General features: G+C 36.8%; 1 long non-coding RNA gene across 1 annotated transcript; it reads left to right on the top strand.

The window, feature by feature from the left end:
* The first annotated feature begins 733 nt into the window (after positions 1-733).
* LOC126582698 (uncharacterized) lies at positions 734-11,974 on the top strand. The gene is made up of 3 exons (XR_007609565.1): positions 734-804; positions 1,169-1,227; positions 11,779-11,974. It is a non-coding gene; the product is annotated as an uncharacterized LOC126582698 (long non-coding RNA).
* The last annotated feature ends 3,304 nt before the right edge of the window (positions 11,975-15,278 follow it).

Here is a 15,278-nt window from a genome sequence, read left to right as displayed (position 1 = left end):
ACAGCCCGTTTCGAAATTTCATTTCCGAGGACGTGACGTTACGAAATTACACTTGGTCGTCAAGTGGGGTTGTGTGTATATGTGACTTAATTAAGTTGATTTTTGGATGATTTTACTAAAGTTGGACCTAAGTGAACTAGAGACTTAAAGAAAGTTGGGTTATGGTTTGATTTGGATGGATCACATACGGGACACGTACACACCCACACAAACCACCCTCTTCTCTCTCTCCTTCCCCGCACCCTCTCTCTCTTCTCTCTCAGCTTTTCTCTCTCTCTGCAACTCGTACGAACGACACCCATTGACCTTCAAATATTTTCAAATCGAGGAAACAAAGACCACTATCATCTTCATCTCGTCGATACGAGTTCATCCATACCCATTTCAAGTAAGAACTTCAACGTTTTCACGTCGAAATCACAAGCACCGAGTTTGACACTATTCATCATCTTTGTATTGGTTGATTTTTAGGAGTTTTCAAGCTTGTAGGAAGCTTCGTGAGGTCCTTAGGAGGCTTCGGGTAGTTCGTTGGACGTTTTTGGACGTAAGAATATCGAGATCGAAAAGTTCAAGTTTGACCCGTGCCTTTCGAGGCGTTTTTCGGCCAAACCACAGAGAGTTAGAGTCATGTGAGGTACCATTCTCTTCGTCTCTTCGAGAACTACAACTTTCGTTTTATTTTCATCCAATTTCGTTGAGTATTAAAGAAGTTATACTCATTTGAAACTTACCCAGTTTCCGACGAGTCCGACGGCTTTCGAGGCTTTTTCCGGTGAATCCCCGGAGAGTTGGGGGTCGAGACAGGTATGTATGTGTTCATCTCGTCAAGATATTCATTTTGAAATAAAGAACGTTGAAAATGGTGAAGAAATGACAAAGTTATAGCGATTTGAAAAACTGCCCAGAAACTGGCGAACCAGTCCGGCGATTGGTTTATAAAATAGAATGTTAACCGTCACTTGGTTTTGGAAATTTACGGAGATCCGACCGTTGGATGGAAATGAAATTTTAGGATGTTGTCCTAGAGGTATATTGTGTACCTCTGGAAGTTAGGGATTTGAAATCTGAGTTGCAGATCTTCCGGATCGAACAGCGTAGTGACGTGTTTTATATAAGTTATATATTCTATCGATATGATTTCTGAGGTTGGATTTAATTATTTTTTTAGGCGCCGATCGTCATGACGCCTTGATGTATTGTGCTAGGGAGTTGTAGGGCGAACTCCAGGTGAGTGGGCAGTTTTTGTTTTTTTCGTATTACCTATATACTATTAATTGCCCAAGAAATTGAATTTATATGAAAGTATGTTTTCAATTGCCATGATGCATATTATAATTATATGAATTGATATTGATGTATATATGTATATATATATATATATATATGTGAATTGGTGCTGTGGACGCACATGTAAGTATCAGGTGAGTTTTATGTTATTCATGTGAATCATTGATGATGTATATTATGTTGATAGCTCATAACCTGCAATCATGGTGTTAGTGCTTATATTATTCACCACACCGCATGCTCGCCTTGGATCCAAGTAGGTGGATGTCGTACAGACCACTAGAGGTGGTTCCGACATGCCAGTCGTACAGACCATTAGAAGGGTTCCGACTGGTAGGTGACCTTAGATTATGCGCGCCGATGATTGATGAGAAGCACTAGAGCGTATTATTTCACCATCTTAGTCGTACAGACTACTATAGGTAGTTCCGACTTACGTGCAGTGTAGTGCCGTACAGGTCACAGTTGGTGACTCCAGCAGGGCCGTACAGGTCACAGTTGGTGACTCCGGCTGGATGGGATATTGAGCTATAGAATCAGCCGTACAGGGCCACTGTAGGGTCTCCGGTTGATTTATTATTTCACCTGATTTATATTGATGCATTTGAAGGATTTATTTTGAAAAACATGTTCATTTGAGCAACATCATATAGCATGCAATTAACAATTAAAGGCGGAATCATGCTTACATGCACTCAAATACAAAACATTTACCCATGAAATTCAAAGCCTAGTAGATTGGTGAACCAATAATCAACTCAAAAAACAAAGTGAGTTGAAATTAATACCTTTGTAGATTCCTCTTTGCATAAGCAAAGGCTAATCACCCAAAGAGATAGGGGCCTTCATTCCTTGCTTCTTAGATCCATGGATTTGGATGGAAGAATAGGTTCTCCAAGTTCCCAAAATTGAGAACCTCTAATTCTCGACACCAAGGTTCGATTGTAGAAGAAATGAGTGACCTTGGAGTAGTAGGATTGCTAGATGTACCCTCCAAGGTGTTGGCCTATTTAGAGAGAAAATGGAGAGACAATTCTCACCAATTTTCCCCCAAAATAAACCCTTAATCTTTCCTTAATGAATTTTAGTTATAAAGTCATTTATATAGTCACTTCTTTAAGTGACCTAAACAACCAAAACCCTAATTCATTTCATCATGGCTGGCCATTTAGGGATGTTTGGGCTTTTGGGCTTTAATGAATCTTTATTCATTAAATTGTCATACAACTTAAGTTAATGGGCTTGACGTTCGAAGCCCATTGGGCCTTAAGGTCCAAAACTATCCCGAAGTCTTTAACGAACTTTTTCGTTTGATTAATTAACATATTAATTAATCCTTGCCATAAATAAATGATTAAACCATTTAATCATTCTTACTCATCTCCGTTTAATCTCCAATCTCCACCTTACACGGTGTGCGATCCTTTAGGTTCCTTTTAGCGAGGTAGTGGGCGATTAAAACCATTTTACATCGATTGTGAATTGAAACTATTTTCAATTCTCCCTTTAGTGATTACACACGTTTAGGGCTTCCACAAACCATGGTTGACGCCTAGCAGCATGTCATGGTTACCCAAGCTAATCAGAAGAGGTTAGAGAACCTATTCAGTTCGGGATTACAAATGCAATACGGTCTTTCTCTAATCTAATACTCTTGACCACATTGTTTGGTTTGATAGTTTATTTTCTCATGTCTACTATCCAATGTGTGTCTTGTGCTTATATGATTACCATGAATGTGATTCGGAACGCATTCCCTAATCTCATTCATACTCTGATCAGAGATTTAAATCATATCATAGAGTATTCTCCCTCAAACGGTTTGAAGGTTAGAGATCCCTTGTTGCGCATTCACTTGTCTCTATAGCTAAGTCACTTGACCCCAACGATGCCGTGGACACCCTCCTGATGGAGTGACTTTGACATAATCAAAGATCAAGGTCTTAACCACAAGACAACTATGATGCCTCAGGTCAAAGGACTACTTTGCATTATCCCAACCATGAGTTCTCATGTGACATGGAATATGAGAACCCTTCGTTGATCGCGTTCAGTGAACTCATTCTCTATTGAGCACCTACCGTACTTGTCTTGATGTCACACAGACCAATGACTCGAGACTAATCACTCTCTCCCTGAGAGAAGACATAGTACGTACTGATCTTAACGGACTGTCAATGCCCAATTGGCAATCCTATGATCAGGAACGTTTAGGATGTGTCTACGAAAGAATGGTCTCATGAATCTAACTTCATTAGATTACATTCTCCCAATCACATATTCCTTGGACTTTATCGTTTAAGCATATAACATTTATATGAGACGGCTCAAACAATAATCTTTGCCCTTTATATGTAAAACTAGATTAGTTTAACATGTGAAATGTCCGTAAAGTATCATCACATGATTGGCTTTAGGGCACATTTCCAACAATCTCCCACTTGCACTAGAGCCAATCAGCTTGGTCATCTTGACGATACCTCTTCTGTAGTCATTTCATAAATGGCTGAATAGGAGGCCTAGACAGTGGACATCTATATGTGTTATCCACAGAAGCAACCTTGAGAATAACGACGTCACCATTATACATGATTCCCAATCATGTGGTTCAGTCTCTCATTTGTGTTCGGATCTTGATGAGACCTTGATTCCCAGGCTTGAGCTATCGCCCCATTAGTGTCATACACTTTCTGGTTGGAATCGAATAGAGAGTTCATAAATGAACTTTCCCATCCAAACAACATTGTTATAAACTTCTATATGGCAATATATCTTGCATTCATAATGGAACACACTAAAGTCATTACTTTAATGTTTCCATCCAAATATCTCTTTAGTCATAATAAAGAGATATCTGTTTATCTCTTCATTCATAATGAAGAAACATCCAATGATGGATTAGATTCATAATCTAATACATTTACGCTTCCATTACGTCACTTTGATTCTTCCTCGATCGTTGAGGAATTTATCCTTTAGTATTTCTCAAATACTTAAGGACTCACTTGACAGTTGCCATGGTTCTGATCCTAGGCTTGCACTGATATCATCTTGTACCGTTCTAGGTACAACTCATATCAATGTTTTTCATACAATATGAAATACATAAATCACCTTTCTGCGTATGCATAAATGATTCAATTTACGCATTATTTCTTTGGGAGTCAAAGGGGCACATTCCCTTTGAGAAGGGCAACTTGCTAATCTCACTAGAATCGTCCTTCTTATTGAAGTTTATCATCATATGAGAAACTTCCTAGCATCCATTGTCTATTATTAGGGATTGATATAATCCAATTATATCATGAAATATATCATTATAGATTTCCTTCCCATGTATATAGACTATATCTCCCATATACATTCTATCTTCATATAATGTATTAAAGTCATAACTTTAACGAAGAAGTATTCTTTTCATTTCCAAAATTAATATATCATATATATTTAAATTTTTAGGAACATGATTAACTCCCACTAATCTTTTGTAAAACTAGTAAACAAAAGATTCATTTACATCTTTATGAGAAATCAAACGATTTGATCCGTTTTCTCATAAAATGCAAATAGCTCCCACTAACTTGCTAAGATCCATGATGGATGGATCTCTACAACTTACATGTCTTGTGATTTATAGTTTTAGACATATATTATCAAGACTATCTTAATAATGGTTTCGGAAACCCATATTATGTCCAAACATTGAATCACCATTTAGTTGTAGCTAGCAATCTTCGAATTTATTGAAACTAAGACTACGTCAAAAATGGTTCCTTTAAAGTCAACCATTCTATTTGATTGTAGTCACCTTAAGCTACCAATTAGCTTTGAAGGTTTCATTATTTCGAGTCAAATGGTACTTTACCATTTCCTTGAGTATATATCGTATATGCACTCAATGTAGTCATAAGGATTTTCATTCTTATTTCTTTCGAATTAAGAGGTGCAACTCTATGACATAGTCATAAAGTTCAAAACCATTCAACTGAGACGGTTTATAAATCCTTATCGACTACCTTGGAGCTTGAGGTATAGGAACTAGGTTGTTATATTTGTTGATTACTTTCTTGTCTTTCAAAGAACCCATTCTTTGAGTTCTATCTCTCGTTCATTTGCTTTTAGGCAAATCACATTGTAGAATTACAATGAACTACCAAACAAAACAACATTTGTTAGTTGGTTTATAGAAGCGATATCCAAAAGTTATTTAAGGATATCCTGCAAGATTGTTATCAAACAAATATTGCTTATTAGCACACAACCCCAAATCTTAACATGCTTAAGATTTGTCTTTCTTTTCAAACTACATCTTATGGAGTTATGAAAATATTGGAAGATCTTCTCATTGACAATCATATTGTTTTAGAAGTATTATCCTATATATGGGTAATAGATAACATCTAACGAACTAAATCTTATTCGAGTTCGTTCTTCTCCTAATGGAGAAATACATTATCTTATGATGCTATTTTCCTTGATATCTTTCAAGGAAACTCATCTAAAGTGTTACCTTTCCTTGGATCAAATCTAAGGAGGTAAATACTTTAGACGTCTTACTCATCAACTTACATTACTTGAATTCTTTGAAACATTTGCAAAGTATTCGGACTTGTGTTTATTCAAAATAAACTATAGTCCAACCGAGAGTAATCTTTGGTGAATGTTATCCAACATGAGTAGTATTATGTTTGTGGACATGTGCCACTAACATCTAAGTGAATTAACCTCAACAACTTTGTGATTCTTTCTTCTTTCCAAAAGAATAAAGATTCGAACATTTCGCCTCTATACAATTTTAACAAGAAGGTATTGGATCCGGATCTAACGATCCAAAGCATCCATCTTTCACCAACTCATAACTTATGTTTTTAGAGGAATCACAACTTAGTTGGGATTAGTCACTTCCTTGCAACCTTTTGGGTTTTAAGCATCATTATTTTCTAAACAGTTAACACTACCATATTATCTCTACTATAGAGACAATTAATTAGATTACCATAATCTAATCATTGATTAATAAAGAACATTGTTTTGTCAAACAAAACATTTATCCATTTCACATAGTGACGGAATTTAGTTCCTTAAAATTGGAATATAAAGACAATCTATGTTTTTCCAATCTCTTTGGTAGTTCATATGAGGAAGTAAGTACCATCTGCTTTCACAGAGATCTTCATTTGATTCACTTTCCGAATGTGAAGCACCTTTTCTTCACTCATATATCTTCTACTTCTTATTAGTCACACTTTTACAACGATTGTAAAACATAGTTACTAATACGGAATCATGCATTCAAGTAGAAGAACCAACTGTTTTGAACTATTCAAGAACATTTTTCAATACCTTCGAAAGGTGTGTTCTTGACACTTGCAAGACATTTCTTGCAAATACCCCTTCCAATGTCCATCCTTTCATAAAGAAAGTTTGTTCCCTTGGAGTTATTTATCTTCTTTATTTGACTTCTCCTTTGACTACAATAGTCATGGTCCCTAAACTCCCACTATCTCTCTTGAAACTTGTTTCAATTGTGTTATACACATCAAACAATTTTGGAGAGTGTGTGGTTATTGTTCACTACATAGTTTACAATAAACTTAGTGAACGTTTAGGATAGGGAAACAAAGGTGAAGTCCTTGCCTAGTTTCCGTCTCGTTAAGTGGTTTATCACTTCAACACTCAATGATTCAAAATCATCATAAGTCCATGTTAATGGACTATTTTTGTCAACCAACCATTATGTTCTAAACATAATTACAAACCTTCAAGAGTTGTACAAGGCAACTCTCATTTCTTCATACAACAATTTGTAAGTGAAGAAACATGGCACATAAAGTGTTCATGCCTTTGTGATTTCTTCTCAAGTTCTTTGTTCACTTAACAAAGAAACAAGCACTAAGTGTTTGCATTGACTAAGAGTTGTTCAAAGCAACTCCTATTTCTTCATACAACAAATTGTAATTGAAGAATTATGACATTTAAAAGTGTTGTCCTCTTTATGATAGACCTTTTCTAACATATTCTTCTAATGATACATTATCAATAGTAAGATTGTGAGGAAGAGACTACTTAGATACATATGCAATCCTTTTAAGACATTCTTTGGGATTGTGGTACCTAAGTACGGAAACTAAAACATTCGGTTTTTATTTGTCAAGTGTTGTATAGCGTTTGCAAATATATTGTTAATCAAATACATAACGAATATAAATTGATTGATTTTAAGCCATTTGATTCGGGTCTTTAAATCAAATAGCATCACCCACTATTTTTGGCAAATTCCATATCCCTCATTGGAATTCGAGAGTTTTAGATGAAACTCTTAGTAGGTTATGGGAGGCTCACTATTACCAAGCCCACCTCAGAAGAACTCCATATTGGCTAGCAACAATAATAATGAGAGAGTACGCTTACTCATTTGCAACTAATGCAAGTACCCATCTCGTTTGGCCTCTAGAGAATGATGCCTCAGAAGAACTCCATATTGGCACCATTGCACTTAGTTAAGTCATTCCCACCATGCTAGTTCAAGTAGGGGTTCAAGAATGACCTCAGAAGAACTCCATATTGGCCACACTTGTTGCCTACCTTTCACTTCATCATATGTGTATAGGCTTCTCCTGAATGTAAGCACATACTTTGCAACCCCAGAACTGGACGAATACATTGTACGAGTCACACACGATTGAAGCCTACCACGGTGGAAGGCCACGAAAGAGTGTTCAAAGCACTCTCACGCTTATCAACTTAATAATGATTTGGTTGAGGGTTTTTGGTCTCATCACATATAAACATACATTTTAATCTCTATTAAAACAATTTTGGTCCTATTACAACTATTGGTCCATCTTATTGTTTTAGTTGTACATAATACTCCCACTATGCTTTTAAAACGATTTTTAAAGCAAGAGTATATGATACTACTAACATAAACTTTGCATTCATTTGATGGACTATATATAGTTGCCTTAGGGCCTAAGGATGATTATGAACCTTTGTTTAGATTCAACACGAGCCTTGTGTTGAATCTCGGTCTAGGAATGAAGATTGATTTTAGTTACGCGTTTAATCACATTAAGGCGTGTTGTCTTAGGGGCGTTGGACCCAACTACTTCATTTTCATGCATATCATATAAAGCAAGAAAGAAGTACTTCAAAGTAAAGGTGAGCTTATGCTCATTACAACATTTGCATATAACAAATTACTTTAAAGTAAAGAAGAGCTTAAGCCCTTTTACAACATTTGATCAAATCAAATTACAACCAAAATCTAATCTACACATTCCCATGGTTCAAACAAATTTGAAACGCCTTTCACATAGCTCAATTATATTAGGCTTAGGTTCATAATCACCCTTTAATTAATTAACACTTTAACTAATTAAATGAATGCAACATTTTCATTTGGTTTTTGTATCCATAAGATTGATTTAAATGGAGCTAAACAAAATGAAAATCCAATTCTCATTTAAAGAGACAAAACAATTTTGTTCTCATCCTATTTGGGCCATCATGCAATTAACCTCAACTTTTGGGCCATATTGCAAATACAAAAACTTTTGGGGTCACTTGTATAATACACAAAAGTCACTACTTCATGTAAATACAACTAGAACCCAAACTTTTAATAATGCAAAAACTTCATTAAAGGAACAAAACAATTTGTCCTTTAGCGTTTTTGGACCTAAACGTAAAAACGTAAACTTTTGGGCCAAAGTGCAAATACACAAAAGTATCAAAACTTTATGTAATTGCATAAAAGCCCCAAAAGTACTCCCTTTGAGGGAGTGGCTGGTTTTAGGGAGGGATAAGGTTGGTGTGTGTGTTGATTTGTGAGTTTTGTCAAAAACATGCAAGTGTATGTAAGATAAGTTTATGAAATAATTCAATCACAATTATTTCAATCATCATTTATACAAATATCTAACACTTTAAATACATAATAAATCATTTAAAAACATATCACATATACTTTATGAAATAAATCAAAACTTTGAATCAAAACACCAAACCTTTTTGTTCTTGGCAAGAACATCAAGAACAATGAAGAACATCCATGAAAAACCCAAATTTTTCCATGAACATTTTTCACCCAAAAACATTCCAAAACCATTCTTACTTAAGGGAAATAACATCTAACCAAACTAGGGTACTTAGGGGTTCCAAAGAACACATTAAAACACTTTTAACAAGTCAAACAAGAACCCAAAAATTCACCCTTTGGTTTTGGCCGAATTTTCCCAAAAGCATGGCACCAAATTTTAGCTCCAATATTCATGCTTATATGAACAACATCTACAACATTTGAAATAGCAAATTTTCCAACAAAATTTACTTTCAAAGAAGCAAGAATAAAGCTTGTAACAATTACAACTTTTAAATCACAAACTTATGAACTACAAAACCCAAAAGGATTCACCAACTACTAGACCTAGGCTCTGATACCACTTGAAGGATTTATTTTGAAAAACATGTTCATTTGAGCAACATCATATAGCATGCAATTAACAATTAAAGGCGGAATCATGCTTACATGCACTCAAATACAAAACATTTACCCATGAAATTCAAAGCCTAGTAGATTGGTGAACCAATAATCAACTCAAAAAACAAAGTGAGTTGAAATTAATACCTTTGTAGATTCCTCTTTGCATAAGCAAAGGCTAATCACCCAAAGAGATAGGGGCCTTCATTCCTTGCTTCTTAGATCCATGGATTTGGATGGAAGAATAGGTTCTCCAAGTTCCCAAAATTGAGAACCTCTAATTCTCGACACCAAGGTTCGATTGTAGAAGAAATGAGTGACCTTGGAGTAGTAGGATTGCTAGATGTACCCTCCAAGGTGTTGGCCTATTTAGAGAGAAAATGGAGAGACAGTTCTCACCAATTTTCCCCCAAAATAAACCCTTAATCTTTCCTTAATGAATTTTAGTTATAAAGTCATTTATATAGTCACTTCTTTAAGTGACCTAAACAACCAAAACCCTAATTCATTTCATCATGGCTGGCCATTTAGGGATGTTTGGGCTTTTGGGCTTTAATGAATCTTTATTCATTAAATTGTCATACAACTTAAGTTAATGGGCTTGACGTTCGAAGCCCATTGGGCCTTAAGGTCCAAAACTATCCCGAAGTCTTTAACGAACTTTTTCGTTTGATTAATTAACATATTAATTAATCCTTGCCATAAATAAATGATTAAACCATTTAATCATTCTTACTCATCTCCGTTTAATCTCCAATCTCCACCTTACACGGTGTGCGATCCTTTAGGTTCCTTTTAGCGAGGTAGTGGGCGATTAAAACCATTTTACATCGATTGTGAATTGAAACTATTTTCAATTCTCCCTTTAGTGATTACACACGTTTAGGGCTTCCACAAACCATGGTTGACGCCTAGCAGCATGTCATGGTTACCCAAGCTAATCAGAAGAGGTTAGAGAACCTATTCAGTTCGGGATTACAAATGCAATACGGTCTTTCTCTAATCTAATACTCTTGACCACATTGTTTGGTTTGATAGTTTATTTTCTCATGTCTACTATCCAATGTGTGTCTTGTGCTTATATGATTACCATGAATGTGATTCGGAACGCATTCCCTAATCTCATTCATACTCTGATCAGAGATTTAAATCATATCATAGAGTATTCTCCCTCAAACGGTTTGAAGGTTAGAGATCCCTTGTTGCGCATTCACTTGTCTCTATAGCTAAGTCACTTGACCCCAACGATGCCGTGGACACCCTCCTGATGGAGTGACTTTGACATAATCAAAGATCAAGGTCTTAACCACAAGACAACTATGATGCCTCAGGTCAAAGGACTACTTTGCATTATCCCAACCATGAGTTCTCATGTGACATGGAATATGAGAACCCTTCGTTGATCGCGTTCAGTGAACTCATTCTCTATTGAGCACCTACCGTACTTGTCTTGATGTCACACAGACCAATGACTCGAGACTAATCACTCTCTCCCTGAGAGAAGACATAGTACGTACTGATCTTAACGGACTGTCAATGCCCAATTGGCAATCCTATGATCAGGAACGTTTAGGATGTGTCTACGAAAGAATGGTCTCATGAATCTAACTTCATTAGATTACATTCTCCCAATCACATATTCCTTGGACTTTATCGTTTAAGCATATAACATTTATATGAGACGGCTCAAACAATAATCTTTGCCCTTTATATGTAAAACTAGATTAGTTTAACATGTGAAATGTCCGTAAAGTATCATCACATGATTGGCTTTAGGGCACATTTCCAACAGCATTCATATTATATTTTGGCATATGGCATGGCATATTCTTTCTGAAAAGCGTTGAAGGATTGTAATTTGAGCTTTTGATGATATATATATGTTTATATACTATTTTTCTGGGGAAGTATACAAGTTTTACAGCGAGGGGTTAGAAATGTTTTAAATGAAAAGTTTTCGAAAAACTTTGTTTTACTGACCCACTCAATTTTGTTTTGCGCCCCTCCAGGTTCTAGATAGCAGAGCTTTGGTGGCCACGAGGAATCCAACGGTGTTCTGATAGAATTCATAAAAGTAGGACTCACCCTCGGGTGTTTCATCTTAGTAATTGTATTTTTAAAGCTTCTGAACTGTGTAAATGGTTACGTCACTCTCACGTGACGGCCAGCATGCCCTCCTTCAGGACGGGGTGTGTCAGTTGGTATCAGAGCCTAGGTTGCAATTTTGGACATCTTGAGAATTTCCTAGTGTCTTTTGTCAGAACTATACCGCCTCGTAGCGAGCCACGTAGTTCGGATGGGCTTAAATTCCCTGATATAGTAGTGTGGGGGGAAACTATTGCCATTGTGATTCAGTCTATTATCTAAAGGAACCTTTGAGACTGGTTATAAGTTAAATTTGAATCACTTTAGGGAAATGAAGAACCTAAGGGATCAGATTGATGGCTTAATCATTTGGGAAAAAGGCGTTTCGGATTATGCAAAGTTAAGAGAATCTTCCTCCCGACAGGTGGGTCGAGATGACTACCTAGTTTCTGAGTGTTGAATCTGCATTCTGATGGAGATAGGAATGTTATCCGATGTTATCGGAAGAACAGCTGTTTGGAAGGTGTTTAAAGAATTGTTTAAGGAAAAGTTAATTCCTCCGGCATATTATTATAGAGAGTTTAAAGACTTGCCTTGTTTCCATTCGGATGTTGTTGCTAATCCGGTCGAGGTGTTATGTCGTTTTTGGCTGGCTGGATAATATGAAGAAGTGGCTTTCTTTGGCGACCACTATTCATTGTACTTTTTACCAGGAGTTTACAAGATGTTGTTGAGCATTGAGGACTCTGAGAACATGATCAGCGAGAGTAAAGAGGAATAAGAAAAGAATGAGAATCAGAATAAAGACGATAAAGTTAAAGATCCGTCATATCAAAGACCCCGGAAGACTCAGAGCTTCAAAATAAGTGAAACTAAAGCTAATTTTCCCAGCTGAGGTTTTTGTGCCACTGGTCAGAGGCGAAGTGATAGATTTACTAGTGATCCCAGATTCCTGCGGCAAGGTGACTGGTAGAGGAAATGTATCATTGTACCGTAGGTACAATGGAGAGTGTGGGAAGTTGTGAATGTGTTCATGTGGTTAGATGAGACATAGAGGTATGAATCGCCCCTGGGATCAGTTGTTACCCAACAGTCTTCCTTGACATATCACTTGGAAAATTGATGAGTAAGTCGTACAGGTCACTATATGTGACTCCGAATTATGTGCTAACATGGATGGTCGAGCTGTAGACTCAGCCGTACAGGTCATTCTAGCTGACTCCCGCTGATATAATTCTTATTATTGACGATGTTGTCCAATGAAGTAGTGAATGAGCACGATCGAGGCGTATATATGTATTTTCCCTGTGAGGAGTAAAATGATAATATTTCACCCTTAAGAATTGTTGCTTACTTATCGAGACGACAATGAGTTATCGTTATTGCGGGCTACAGACCGTAATATCCATAACTTATTTGTTGGATTCATTAAGCAGGTAAACATGTAGGTCATTCTATGTCGGTTATGATTATTCAGGGTGTCCAGTGATGGTGGAAGAAGTAGTTATGCCAACGAGTCTTATCCCGTTAGACATTGTGGATTTTGATATGATTTTAGGCACAGATTGGTTGCATTATAATCGTGCCAATATGGATTACTACGGGAAATCAGTTACTTTCCATTGTCTTGGAATATCGGAGGCACTTTTGTGAGTGAGCAAAGTGTAGTGAGGCATGCCGTTATTTATGTGGTGAGAGTAAAGAAACTATTATCAAAAGGTTGCCAAGGATACCTAGCTCATGTGGTGTTGTAGGATCGTACTCCTAGTATTGTGGATGACGTACGAGTGGTAGACATTTTCCAGATGTGTTTCAGATGATTTACCTGGATTGCCTCCAGACAGAGATGTGAAGTTTACTATTGATTTGCTTCCAGGTACAGATCTTATATCTTTATTTCCATATAGAATGACTCCGCTGAGTTAAGAGAATTGAAAATCCAATTGCAAGAATTGGTTGATAAAGGCTCTATTCAACCTAGTATGTCATCGGGGAGTTCATTTATGAGAAAGAAAGTGGACGTTAAGGTTATACATCGATTATAGTCAATTGAATCGGGTAACGATTGAGAACCGTTATCCATTGCCGCGCATTGATGATTGTTTGATCAGCTTAGAGGTGCCTATGTGTTTTCTAGGAAAGAGTTGAAGTCTGATATACTTTTAAGTGAAAGTAAAGCATGCTAGTCAGTTTGAGTTGGTGTTGCAATGTTTGAGGGAACATCAGTTGTATGCAAGTTTGACAAATGCCAATTTTGGACGAATTAAGTGACATTTATGGGACATGTTATATCCGCTTAAGGTATTCAAGAGGATTCTTAAAAGGTAGCAGCGGTTAAGAATTTGGAACAACCACGAACCGTGACTGAGGTTCGGAGTTTTCTTAGCTTAACAGGTTATTACAGATGGTTTGTTAAGGATTGTTCAGTCGTTACCTTGCCATTGACGAGATTGACGAGAAAAGAGGTTAAGTGAGTGGGATGATAATTTTGAGCAAAGTTATTAGCAATTGAAGTATGTCCTCACTCCTACACCTGTGTTAACAGTCTCAGATGATAGCGGAAATTATGAGGTCTAGATGATGCCTCTTTGAGTGGTCTTGGATGCGTGTTGATGTAATCGGATAAGGTGATTGCCTATGCTTCACGACAATTGAAACCATACGAAATGAATTACCCTACTCATGTTTTGGAGTTAGCAGTTACCACATTTGCTTTGAAGATTTGGAGACATTGTCTTTATGGGAAGAAAAGTGCAAGATTTTTACGAATCAAAAGAGTTTCCAATATCTGTTTATTCAGAGGTATCTTAATCTTAGGCAACGAAGGTGGATTGAGTTGCTTAGTGATTATGACTGCACGACCAGGGTGATCGTGCAAATGTTATGGCCAATGCTTTTAGTAGGAAGACCCCAGCGAGAATTAATGCTTGGTACGATTGCCATGTTCGTCTTCTTGTGGATTTGAGACCTACTGGAGTAAAGTGGGGAATGGAAGATCCAAAAGAAAATGTACTTGCCAATTTTCAAGTTAGGCCTATTCGGTAGGTCGTACTCGAGACTCAAGCGTTTGACGAAGAAATTCAAGAATTTATTTAAAGCAAGGAATAACGGGAAAAAGGAAGACCTCAGAGTTAGAGAATCAGATGGCAAGCTTATGCAACAAAACAAGGTGTTTATACCTAATGTTATGGAATTAAAGGAAGCAATTTTGGAATTTGCGTACTGTTCAACTTATACAATGCATCCTGGAGGTACCAAGATGTACCATACCATTCGACCATTTTATTATTGGCCGGGTACGAAGAGGGAAATTGCAGAGTATGTAAGTAGGTGTATTGTTTGTCAGCAAGTCAAAGCTGAAAGAAAGAAGCCTTTTGGGTGGATGCAGCCACTTCCCGTTCCTCAGTGGAAATGGGAAAATATA

The sequence above is a fragment of the Malus sylvestris genome, chromosome 9, assembly GCF_916048215.2.
Source record: "Malus sylvestris chromosome 9, drMalSylv7.2, whole genome shotgun sequence".
NCBI classification, from domain to species: Eukaryota; Viridiplantae; Streptophyta; class Magnoliopsida; order Rosales; family Rosaceae; genus Malus; species Malus sylvestris.
This window is presented reverse-complemented; position numbering and strand designations above follow the sequence as displayed.